At 50.2% G+C, this 13,013-nt stretch overlaps 1 protein-coding gene across 2 annotated transcripts in view; it reads right to left on the reverse strand.

Moving 5' to 3' along the window:
* The window catches only part of DOCK1 (dedicator of cytokinesis 1), a 525,518-nt gene that overhangs the window by 120,954 nt on the left and 391,551 nt on the right, over window positions 1-13,013 (reverse strand). The gene's annotated exons all lie outside the window — the stretch shown is intronic.

Here is a 13,013-nt window from a genome sequence, read left to right on the forward strand (position 1 = left end):
TACTACTAACCAGCTGTAGAAATCTTTAGCTGGTTTCCTGAGTTCCCTCATCTACGAAATGGGTATCGAGAGTACATCTACTCGCTAGGTGGTGAAGATTCAATGAGCTAAAATGTGTGCGGTGCCTGGAATGTTCCCCAAATCTGGAGCTTTCCTGCAAATAGTAAGCACCATGTATGTGTTACGAGGTCTGTAAACCTCTCTCAAGCACTTCAGAGAACACGAGTTTAAGGCATCCACTAGAAATCAGTTGGCTGCTGACTTTTTAAAAAAATATTTATTCTGAGAGAGAGAGAGAGAGAGAGAGAGAGAGAGAGAGAGAGAGAGAGAAGCTTGGGGGTGGGCAGTGGGAAGAGATAGAGGGAGAGAGAGAGAATCCCAAGCAGGCTCTGTGACATCAGTGCAGAGCCCAATGCGGGGCTTAAATCCATGAACCTCAAAATCATGACCCGAGCTGAAATCAAGAGTCAGATGCTTGGGACGCCTGGGAGGCTAGTGGGTTAAATGTCTGACTCTTGGTTTTGGCTCAGGTCATGTTCACACAGTTCATGAGTTTGAGCCCTGCGTTGGGCTCCATGTTGACCGTGCAGAGCTTGCTTGAGATTCTCTCTCTGCCCCTCTCCTGCTCACACACACACTCTCTGTCAAAACAGGTAAAGACAAGAAAAGACAAGACAAGGCAAGAAAAGAAAAGACAAGAAAAGACAAGACAAGACAAGAGTAAGACACTTAACCGACTGAGCAAGGCACCTGGGCTGCTAACTTCTAATCAGAAAACCACATTCCAGAGGAGGGCTTTGGCTCTCCTTTTCTTGATCCAAAGTAGAAACATGAGAATAAAAATGGTCAAAAATTATTTTCTTTTGGGGCGCCTGGGTGGCTCATTCGGTTAAGTGTCTGACTTTGGCTCAGGTCATGATCTTGCAGTTCATGCATTCGAGCCCTGCATTGGGCTCTGTGCTGACGGCTTGGAGCCTGGAGCCTGCTTCGGATTCTGTGTCTCCCCTCTCTCTCTGCCCCTTTCCCGCTTGTGCTGTGTGTCTCTCTATTTCTCTCTCTCAAAAATAAACATTAAAAACTAAAAAAAAAAAACAAAAATAACCACAACCCAGAAATTTTTTTGTATGTGAAATTTGTGCCCTTATAATGAGTTTACCGGATAATAGAAAGGTACATGGATGAACTGAAGCATTTTAGGGACTCTCCCCTAAGGATCCAAGGAGCCTGGGTGTCGAGTGACAGTGTCTAAAGCCTGAGCCTGTGTTCTAGTGTTATGTCATTGGTTTTGAGGACCCTGGTTGCCTGATGATGACTATAAGCTTCAACGAATCTTGTCTCCGGAATATTCTCCCAGCACCTAAAATTACAGAGGGGTGGGGCTTCGCGAATGTACCAGTTGGTGAAGAAGTGTTTCTTCATAACTGTCGGAGTGATGGACTTTGATCTGAGACTTTTCTTCATTATAAGCTGGTAGCAAAGAGAACAGGTAAGTTTCACCATTTTTAATGAGGCGCAACTAACAAGATCTCAAAAAAATAAATCAATAAAACACACCCTAAGACTTGCCTTTGGCCAGTTCCCAACAGCGTGGCTCTCCCTCTTACAGACATGTGACTTGTCGCTGGACTGGACCAAGTCCACATCCGCAAAATGGGCCGTCCGTGGGATGACACACGCATGAGTCTCCAGCCCCACCTGGGGCCCCAGTGGGGGCCGGACACGTGCCGTCTGCTGGAGCTGCCCCTCAGGAAATAAACTTCCCAGGCACTTCTGAATTCCCATATTGGCATGCTGTTTAATGAATGACCAATTAACGGCAAGTATGAGATGACAGGCAGATGACAGTTAGGGCCGCTTCACGTGTCCCAGGAGATGTGGCTGGCGCGAGGCTGTCAACCGAATTTGAGATGGGTTATTTCTGCTCAGCCCATCTCTTTGTCATTTCAGAGCCAGGGGTTGAAGGCATCAGAAGCAGCGATCTCTTCCCACAAGGATCTCCTCTCCCCGTCAGCATCTACATTACACTTCTCAATGTCCTTAAGTACCTTTGTTTTCCTGATGCCTCCTGATGCGGTGACAACACACAGCCAAGCCGGGGAGAGCCGAGGACCTCTCCCGCCTCCTCAAGGATCACGAACCAGCTTTGTGTGAGCGGCGCCCTTCCTACGACTGCGGCTCTTTTCACCTCTGCCGCCATACCTCACCTTGGAGGGACTGCGCAGGAGTCAGACACACCGTGGCGTATTTCACAGTTGACCCTGACCCCACCCAGCAGCCCGAGAAACAGCGGACAGCAGCTGAGTGCTGAAATGCGCGGCAGGGGGAAAGCAGGTGCTGCTCGCCACACAGGAGGACAGGAGGGCTGACACATAAGCGGTTCTGCGGGCACCTGCCGGGCGAGGGGCTCCCGGGTGCACTCCTCCTCCACGCGCTGCGACGGGCAGGCGGGACCCGGAGCATCCGTGAGGCATGTGGCCCGGCCAGAAGATGCGGAGCGGCAAGAGGAAGCCACACCTGCCACGGCTCACGGGCCACAGGGCGTGAAGGTGGAGGCTGGTGTGTGGACTCGGGCACCCTCCCCTGGGAAGCCCCCGCAGGTAACTGAGCTGCCTGGTGTCACCACGGAAGCACCCCTTATACATGACGTATTCGGGTTGAGAAGATACTGTCAAGGAAGACAGTTGAAACAGCCTGGCTTCGTTTTAGCACAACGGGCTGAAAGGAAATAGGTGCGCTTTGCGGGAGCCCCACAGCACCCATGGGCGAGCCGGCCCCCACCGCAGGGGCCCTTGCGGAGAGGCCAGAACGCAGGCGAGGAGGGAGAGCGCACGTGGGAGCGGACGCCTCGGCAGCACATCACCTACCCGCTTGGCAGGGTGGCTGGGGCAAGGTCACGCCTCCAGCCTTCCCAGCAAACAGGAGCCGGCACGCTGGACCAGCAGCACCACAGGGCAGGCGGGGCCACAGAACTCCAGAAGGTCAGCGGGAAAGTCTGTGCAGACTTCACATCCTCGCGTGCGGCAAGGCCGGGGAGAGAATGGGCTTGGAGAGAGGGGATGGTGGAGGAGATGGGACTTGACTTTTTCTTGGGGGGAGGGCATAGAGGGGGGGAGGGCAGGGAGGGGGAAAGAGAGAGAGAGTTCCAAGCAGGTTCTGCACTGTCAGCAGCACAGAGCCCGACGTGGGGCTCGAACTCACGAATGGTAAGATCATGGCCTGAGCCAGAGTCAAGAGTCAGACGCTTATCCGATCGGCTGAGCCACCCAGGCACCCTGGAGGCGGAACTTTCTACCTATGGAAAGTGACTGCAGCTCACCCTGTAAATGTTTGACTTGATTATTCTTTGGGATTCTTGGGACTCTAATGTGCAATGGCCCAATGACATCTGGAGCACCTTGAATTTGCAAAAGACTGTGAAGGGCACCAGGGAAGTCCTGATCGAGGGCCGGAGCGCAGGCCGCGCCACTGACCATTTTCTCTGCTCGGCCTTCCGCACCGCCAAGCCCTGCCCCCGCCGTGAGCAGGACACCATCAAGGGGGACAGAGGGCCGAAGGGGGCCAGGGAACTCTGCAGAGAGGAGGGCAGAGCTTTGTCAAGAACGGGGTGGGGGGGGGGTGGGTTCAGCAAAATAAACGCCCTTCTCAGTTCTCCAGGCTGAGTGGTCCCACTTGCCTAAAGTGTTAAGCAGCATCAGAAATTTATAACTGCGATGAGTCTAATGACTTTTTTGCATCGAGATAAAGAAAATCTCTATGAAACTGCCATTTAGAACACAGTCCACAAACGTCAAGTTAAATCAAGAGGAAGGTGCAGCACTCCAGCTTTGTGCTGATTTATTCTCGGGGCCGTAAGTGGCCCTCGCCTGGAATCCCGGACCCCTGCCTGACACAGGTTGGAAAGAGGGAAGGCCAAGGACAGGGAAAGTCAAGCTGACGTGTGAACGACACAAGGGAGGCCAGAAGGAGTCCTAGTGGGTTTATGTTTTGTTTTTAAATGTTTATTTATTTTGAGAGAGAAAGAGAGAGAGAGAGGCAGAGAGAGAGAGAGAGGGAGAGAATCCCAAGCAGGCTCCGCACTGTCAGCGTAGAGCCCGACACAGGGCTCGAACTCACAAACCGTGAGATCATGACCTCAGCTGAAACCAAGAGTTGGATGTTTAACCAACTGAGCCACACAGGCACCTCCTGGCATTTTTTTTTTTTAAAGTAGGAAATTCAAAAGTGATATTCCTGAGTGTACTAGCTTCTTACGGCTGCTGTAACATGTTAGTTACTACAATTTGGTGGCTTAAAACAACCCAGATGCATTATCTTACAGCTCTGGTGGTCAGACGTCCAGAATGGGACAGCCTGGGCTAAAACTGAAGTGTCAGGAGGGCTACACTGCTTCTGGAGGCTCTAGAGAAGGTTCCAGAGGCTTCCATGTTTTTGCCTTTTCTGGCTTCTCACAGTCCATCTGCAACTGTGAAAGGAGACCCCTTGCCCTGTAACATCATTACTGCCAGGATCTGGGGATGCGGGACAGACCCCTCTGGGGAACTCTTATTCTGCCTACGACACTGAAATAACCAAGCGATCTGGCAACCAGAACACCTTTAGTGATCCGAGGCATCATTACGGTGCACGTCTCCTGCTACAGCCGTCGGAGTTAATTCCCAAGGGTTTCTGTTTTCCACTATTCCTTCCACGGCAATGACCCTACCTCCTGGAAGGCAGACCCTACAGGTAAGCCGCCTTCTGTGTTCTTCATACCATCCTGTACTTTACGGGTTCCCGGTTAACATCAGAATTATCGATTATTGATTACTGATAGCTCCATGTGAATAACTGCCCGTCACAGACATGGCACTTTCCACACTAAATGGTTTAGACCAGGGATCAGCAACCTTCTTCTGTAAAGAGCAAACAGTAAATAAGTTAGGCCCTGCAGCCATATGGTCTCAGTAGCAACGATCCCATCCTGCTGTTACAGCAACAACGGCCAAAGGGAAAAATCAAATGAGCGGGGAAATGGCTCTGTGCCAATAAAACTTTATTTATGGACACGGAAATTTGACTTTCATGTCCTTTTTGCGTGTCATGAGATCGTCTTCTTCTTGACTTTTTGTTTTCAACCCTTTGAAAATGCAACATCCATCCTTAGCTTGTGGGTCACAAGCAACAACAACGACCAGTGGCAGGACCACTCTGGCCCACAGATCACAGTTTGCCAACCTATGGCTTAAAATTATGTTTGGGCCCACCTCCCATTGCCTCATTCTCAGCCTACTCATCTTTATCAAGACGGGGCGCCCACACTGTGCTGGGACGTATACGGGTTGGGAAAGGGTGATGGGCTGAATTCGGTCTGGGAGGATGACTGGGCAGAACAGCAAGACGGAAGGCCGGGGCCATCCCCAGCGGTCTTTACGGACGTGGGGAGTGTGCTCAGAGTGCCCCGCCAGGAGTGAGACCCAGGACCCCGGGGGTCAGCCAGGTCGGGGAGCAGACAAAAGGTCAACGGTGGGATGTATATTTGAAGCCGGATCTGAGTTCACGTATAAACAAATCCTTGAGGAATGGATGAGAGTCCATGGAAGAGAAATTTTAGAATAAGAAAAGATTTTTAAAGAGGAAGGCCAAACATAGAGACTTGGGGAACTCTAGCAGTTCTTCTGGGCAGGAGAGGATGAACCCCTGAAGGAGAGTGGGGTGGGGAGGGGGTGGAGGGGAGGGGACAAGGGAGGGCAGAGGTGCAGGGTTCCTGTGGGCTGGGCCTGGGTCTGACTCCTTTCCATACCACAGGGGGCTGCTCCATAAATTCATTCTAGAACAAATGAATGCCCAAAGGATCCCAGGGTCCCCGAGTTTGAACCTAGGATTTGACATCATGGTTCTCCTCCCCTTCACTGAGCTTCCCACGTCCTGGTTTTGGGCTCCTTATACCTGCTGCTCACACCCTCAGCCTTGGGCCCATTTCTCAGGTTGCCTCTGGTTCACAAGCCCCGGCCCCCTTCGCGGCTCTGACCTCATTTCCAGGCCTTCGTCCCGCTCCACGGTGTCCGATTTGATGCTATCAGACCTGATGGGATCGCAGCCACGTGGCTGCGCCGGAGGGAGCCCTGGGCATCTCGTGCCACTTACACAACTGCTCTCTGGCTGCACCGGCCCATGTGTGTCCATGGCCCCAGCCTACCCAGCCAGCCTTCTGGAAAGGCTCGAAATAGATTATTTAAAAAAAAGAGAGAAAAAAAAAAAACCACAAACTCCACATCTGCCTCTGCTCTCCCTGCCAGATTCCTTGTGTGTGTGTGTGTGTGTGTGTGTTTTTTTTTTTTAATGACCCTTTTATTTCTTCGCTGCACTTCTCCCAATCGTATGTCTGTGCTAAAGAGCGGAGGTGGTCAAAGTGAGAGTCTCCAGAGCCAGGCCCCAGAGTCTTCTGCTCAGTAGACGCCTACCTGGAGGCAGAAAGAGAAGCCGTGAGCTCAGGCTAGGCACAGGAGGGTGCTGGCTGTTGCCTTATCTACTCTTATCTACTCTTGTACAAAAAGCCTGATTCGGGGCACCTGTGTGGCTGCAACTCTCGATCTTGGCTGCAACTCAGGATCTCACGGTTCGTGAGTTCAAGCCCCGCGCCAGGCTCCACGGTGACCGCGCACAGCCTGCTTGGGATTCTCTCTCTCCGCCCCTCCCCCGCTTGCTCTCTCTTTCTCTCTCTCTCAAAACAAATAAAATAAACATTTTAAGAAAAAAACCCGATTCTACTGCCTATAAAATATGAACGATGATGGCTCCACCTCGTGGGTTGGACTTAAGATTAAACGGGATCCGAGAAAAGCAGACAGGGCTGGCATCCTCACTTCCCCTTTGCCGAGGAGTCCAGGAGTCCAGGAGGCTGAGAGGTGGTGAGCAATACCAAGAAATGTGGAAACGAGCCACCGAGCCAAGACGAAAGTCTGCTGCAAAGCCCGTGATCCTTAGGTCCTTAGACAAAGCCACACAGACACAAGGCCGTACTCCGTCCGCTTCCAGAGGGCCTGGCAGTGATGATCCAAAGGCTACCTTCCCCTCTGACCATGATTAGAGGGACCCAGGCACTGCTTGGGTGGAAGGGGATGGAAGAGAGGATTTCCTTGTTCTGTCTAGCTCTCTCGCGTTTGCCAACACAACTGTTCCATTCTCCACGTTACTCCACTTCTTACACCCGAATGGGGCCATGGCGACGATGCGCATTGACTTTGCTATTAACGGAAGCAATTGGGTGATCATGGGCTAATGATTGTCTACCTTCTTAATGCTAAGCGACTTATTACCCATAAACACACACAGAAAGTGCTCCGGGAAGCTCCCACCAGCCGAACACACGCAAGTTGAGCTTCTTAATTGAAAATATAATCTGTATTGCAGAGATTAAAATATATTGGATTCATTTTGGCTCTATTCTTCCCTATTGTCCCACATACATTTTCTTTATGCTACACAATCAAATTAGTTCCCCTGCTACGGAAATTATTTCCACACAATAAATCAATTTTATGGTGAAGCTATGACTGAATGTCCTATTTAAAGGAAAAGCAAATCAGGGATGGAAACAATTTTCTTACTGATGTGATCAGTGTTCGCACCACATGCTTTTGGCGATCTCTGTTGGTTTTGTCCCTTTTCATTTCTTAGTTCTCTTTTCCTCCCTCCCCTGTCCTTGGGGAAGCTTGAGTTTTGTGGGTGGAGACGAGGCAGGTAGGAATGAGCCCGAGAGGGGAACCCTTGGCAAGGTCATGTCAGCATCCCGGTTGAGGACACCCATGCCCACCCTCCGAGGAAGGTATCCTCACCTCCCCACCAGGAGCAACGCAGCCAACAGGCACTCTCCGGCCCTTGCCATGTCTGTTTCAGATCACTGATGCTATGCAGACTTGTCCTACGCTTGCTGGATTGTCATCTGAGCTGTCTGTCACCCAAGCAGAAGGCAAACTCCACAAAGGCAGGGGCCCCGTTGGTCTCAGTCAACATTAGCTGTCTATGTCTACAACAGGGCCTGGCACAAATGTATGCAAATAGTCAAATACCTTACAAAATGAGAGGATAGCACCATGTTGAGGCCAAAGCATGGTGAGCGTCATTCTAGCTGGAAGGGGTAGGAGGGAAAGTGTTGATGAAAGGTGGCCTTGGGGGCCTGACACGTGAACTGTTAGGATGAACGCAGTACTAGGTTCCACTGACCTTTTCTCAGTGCTTCCCACTCACAAGGGGAGTTCCCTCTCGCTGGAGGGCGTCTGCTTCCTTCCCCGAAACACCTGGCTAGCTCCTTCCAACGGTTTCCCTTCCCAGCCTTCTCAGACCCGCTAGTCCCCCAAAACACGCTCCTACAGACCCATGTGCCTCTCGGGCAGAGTGCTTGGGCTGCGTCAGTCAGTGGATGCTCTCTCCTTTGGTAGTCTGAGCAATGTCCCGCGTCTCCCCTGGGACTCTCAGCTTCCTGCCTGTAGGCTCCACCTCTGCTTTTGTTCACGTTCATCCCCAGCAGCTAGCGCTCCGCGCGGTCCATTAGTAGGCATGCAGGAAACACTTGAGCAGAGCAAGAATGAACAAACGTTGCCATGAAAACGATCCCCAAGCTCGTTTATGTAAAATCTGAATATCGTTGAATTTAGCGAGTCAGTTTCCAGTTGTGTCCTTATATACATTTCTACTTGAAGGTGGGAGAAGAGCAAGGTTACGAATCGCTGAGCGGGGTCCTTGCCCCAGATACTGAGGCACGTTAGAGATCCTGTCTGCCTTCGGTCTAACGGCTCGAAGGCTGCTGTGCTCCTCATGGTCTGACAGCCAAGGCAGAGCCTGCGGGTGCTAGAACGGCAGCCAACTCTGCTGGTGGTGACTACTGAGTGCGTCTCCACACGGTGGCCGCTGTTGTTCAAACGCCTTGAGGTGTCCACGTAAGAACTCAGGCGTCCTCCAGTAACACGCGGAGCAGGAAAGGCACCCCCAGCCACGTGTGAGTGGCACGCAGAATATGCAGGCATGTTCGAGAGTTGGAAAGGCTTCGTGCAAGATTTTCAAAGCGTGCCAGATTCATCACTCCAACTATCCAAACCCCACGAGATGGCTCTGAGACAGGTTATCGTGTTAAACGGCCAACCCGGAAGGCGCAGCACAAGGTGGTTTGAGTGAATTACCTTCTTGACATCACCGATGAGTGAACTTGATCTAGAATCCAGAGCTCCTACCCTGGACAACATGCATTCTCCAGAACACACTGTCACTTCCTTAATTATTAGTTACATCAGGGGATCGGTACCCTGTGTACAGATCAAGACGCCTGGATCCGGGTTGGATGTTTGGCAATTACCTCTATGAACATGGCAAGGCAACTGAAGAGAGAAAAAGCTGTATGATTTCAACAGATCAAAGGGTTCCATATTATAGGAAATTTTAGAAATTGTAGGGAAAAACACACACACACACATCGTTTCCATGCTTTTTTTGTAAGAAGGTTGTAGTGGACCAAGCCTTTCTCTCTGGGGCCAAACTCAGATGCACAGAGAGTGCAGTAAAAGAGCAGGGTTGTTTTTAACTTGGGATTCTTGAATAAGAACACAGTGTGTGTCACTGTACCCATACCCACAGGCTCATACAAAAATACACATTTAATGAGGTCACAGAGTTAAGACTGAAATGGCTGAAATACATAGTGTGGGCCCAGAAAAACTGTCAGCAAAGTCTCAAAATAGCTTTACTAAGGTCTGTCAAATGTTGGGAAATCATCCAGGAAAAGGATACAAGAATGTACATAGAAGCATCAGCTCGTTTTAGCTAATGACAGCAGGGAACAGGATTTAAGAGAACACACTTCATTATTTAAGGGGAATTTCTACGTTCCATGCCGACATGGTTTTCATGGCTAGCCAGGGGTGGTCAGGGGTCTTTGTTCTTGGTTTCCAAGTCCGTCTGCAAGTGCACCAGGCAGGTGCATTCGGGGTAGGGCTGCAGGGAGGGGGGACGCGAGGGGAGAGCGGCTCCCCATCTCTGTTTCAGTTTCTCTGGAGGATGATGCTGTTTCCTAGGCCCAGCTTCAGTTATCTTGGTACCACTGCCCTTTGGAGCAAAATGCTATCTTTCTTGGCCCAAATCACCAACAGTCCAAAAACAAAAAAAAACGAAAAAAAAAAAAAAAGCCCAAGTATCACAAAAATAACAACCCAAACACAGCACTTTCAAATAGGAAAGAGCAAGAAGAAAGGAAGCAAAGCCTTTTGCGTTTTTAATGCTCTATTCCAAATGAATCAAAAACAAAGCCAAACAGAACACAGGTGGCTTTTTCTACCTGTCTTCAACACGATTTTGATTTCTAAAAACAAGAATTCAATACCTGCCTCCTACCTTCTAACCAGTATCATGGAGTTTCACCATTGCATCCATAGAGTCTATCATTGGCCTTTCCCCCAGATTCTAAGCAAGAGAGGACACACAAATGCCTGTCCGCGCCTGGCACAGAAGGCCACGTGGCACACTGAAACTCAATCATGGGACTCCAGCGGCAGCCCTCATAACGGATGAAGATAACAGGGCGCCCTATCAATCTGCTGGGGCCACCATGACCAAGTCCTATCACGGGAAGGGCTTACACAGCACATTCTTGTCTCACGGTTCTGGAGGCTGGAAATCACGATCGGGGGGCAGCCAGGTTGGTTTCTCCTGAGGCCTCTCTCTTTGGCGTGTGGATGGATGGCCGCCTTTTCCCTGTGTCCTCGTGTGATCTTCCCTCTGTGAACACCTGTACCCTAATCCACTCCTCTCCAAAGGATATCCATCATATTGGGTTAGGGTTCACTCTAATGATCTCATTTTAACTGTAATTATCACTGTAAAGGCCTTATGTGAAATACAGTCCCATTCGGAAGGTATCGGGGATTAGGATTTCAACAAATGAATTTGGGAGGAAGGTGCTTAATTCAGCCCATAGCAGGTTCATTTCCGTGGGCTCTTTCACATCTACTTTTAGCAGGCTAGAGAACAGGGTTGCCATGATGGATGAATCTACATGTACGTTTAGAGTTATTTTTCCCTTGCCAACATTCCCTGCCACCACCACCCCAGTCCTCACATGGATGAGGGGACAGCTCTCCCCTGTGCCAAGTGGATAACCATACCAGCATAAGGGAAAAAGAGCTGGCCCAGAAAAACTGTAAGCCCAGGACCCACTGGCTGGGGACGGAGGGCCTGCTTCTCTGCTTCACATACTATGTAATCACTGTATCATGACCACGATTGTCTACACTGCTTACCTGGGTCTATCTGCCCATCTGAGTAGCAACTGTCTTAAAAGCAGAATCCAAATATTTCATCTCTGAATCCCCAATGCGCAGAGACAGCACATGCCTTCTAAACACAACAAGCCCGTAGAGTGTGTGTGTGTGTTCATAAATGCCAGTGCCGAGCCCCTCTGCCAGTCCTAGGAGGGGTGAGCCCGCCCAGGGCTCCCACATACAGGAACTTCCACGTGAGACAGACAAGGTTCCTGCCCTCATAGCCATTTCCAAGAGGAATATAGGGAGACCGAAAGCCAGCCTCCCTCGAGGTCCTCCTGTGGCCCAGGTGGCCCCTCTCCATTTGAGAGTAATGGGATTTTGTCACATCGTGATTCCTAGTTTTCAACAGAAACCTAACGGAGACAGAAAACATGTGGCTTTGCCTACATATACACATGTACTCAAAATTACTTACAGGGGCAGCAGCTTTGGGGCCAGAGAGCATTCAGAATAACTCACAACTGAACGAAACTCATGTATAATGTAAGTTGCTAAAAATGTTTTGGACTTTCCCCAACACCAGTGTGATGTTCATCTCAGAAGTCAGCAGGCAAAGCTTGTCCACAGCTCGTCCAGAACCCCCCGCGACGAACCATCATTCATTTCTAAGTGGCTGTCGGCTTGGGCCTTTTGTCATTCTTGTTTCCTTCCTTTGGCTCATCGTGAGAAAAATGGTCTATCAAGGCAAACACACACCCATACCCACAATGTCACCACCTCGAAACATTCTCAGTCCCAAGGAGAGCATTTCTGTGGTCTGCCTTTTCTTGTTTTCAGGATGCACTGAAAATGGTCATCAGTACAATGACCCAGGCCCCTGAAGGAATTTCAGATCGTCAGCAGGCTCATCATCCCAAGTGCAAAAACGGGTGTGTACAAGATGCTTTTAAGTCAAGAGAAATATTTCCAATTTCGATATCTGTGGGCATGAAATGTTATTTTCTTTAGAGGGTGCAAAGCTCCAAACACTACCACATAAAATCTATTCTGCACAACACCTCTTCACAAAACAAATCAATTGTGTACATCACAAGGAGCTGCTCTACAAACATCTCTCTCTCTCTCTCTCTCTCTCTCTCTCTCTCACACACACACACACACACACACACACACACACACACAGACCCAGATGGAATGCAGATATGCATGGACGGCTTGGACACGCACAAGGTAGAAGGGAAGAACGGACGGAAGCCCGAGACAAGGGAGGGGTGCTTGATTGTGGGCTGGTGAGAACGCAAAGTTCCTGTGCCAGAGATAAGGAAGCGGGGTGAAGCCGAATGCGAACATGTACCAACTCAGAACCACACAGATGGGAGCCCATGGGGGTCGAGGGTCCAGGAGATGCCAGGCTGGGTCTTTAGTTCCAGATTAGGTCCCCCTGCCCATAGGTGAATGGGTCTCAAGAACGGCACTGGCAGGCATCTCCAAAGGGAAGCTAGAGAAGATTAGGGGCAAGAGGGCTGGAGGAAGGTAGGGGGAGGGAGGCCAAAAAGGGAGTGGTCAAGACTGGACGGGATGGAGGGTGGGTGTGGATCGAGACCTGAAAGAGCAGGATTAGGTCCCAGGCAAACCCCTGACAACATCAGGCAACGAGAAATGACCTCCTTTACTTGAGGAGGCAGTATTTCCTTTGACAAAGGCTCTGATGACATAGGGGGATTTCGGAGACGTCGTTGGTCATTTTCCTGACCTAAAAAAATTTTTTTTAATGTTTATTTATTT

Source organism: Panthera onca, chromosome D2 (assembly GCF_046562875.1).
Source record: "Panthera onca isolate mPanOnc1 chromosome D2, mPanOnc1 haplotype 2, whole genome shotgun sequence".
NCBI lineage: Eukaryota > Metazoa > Chordata > Mammalia > Carnivora > Felidae > Panthera > Panthera onca.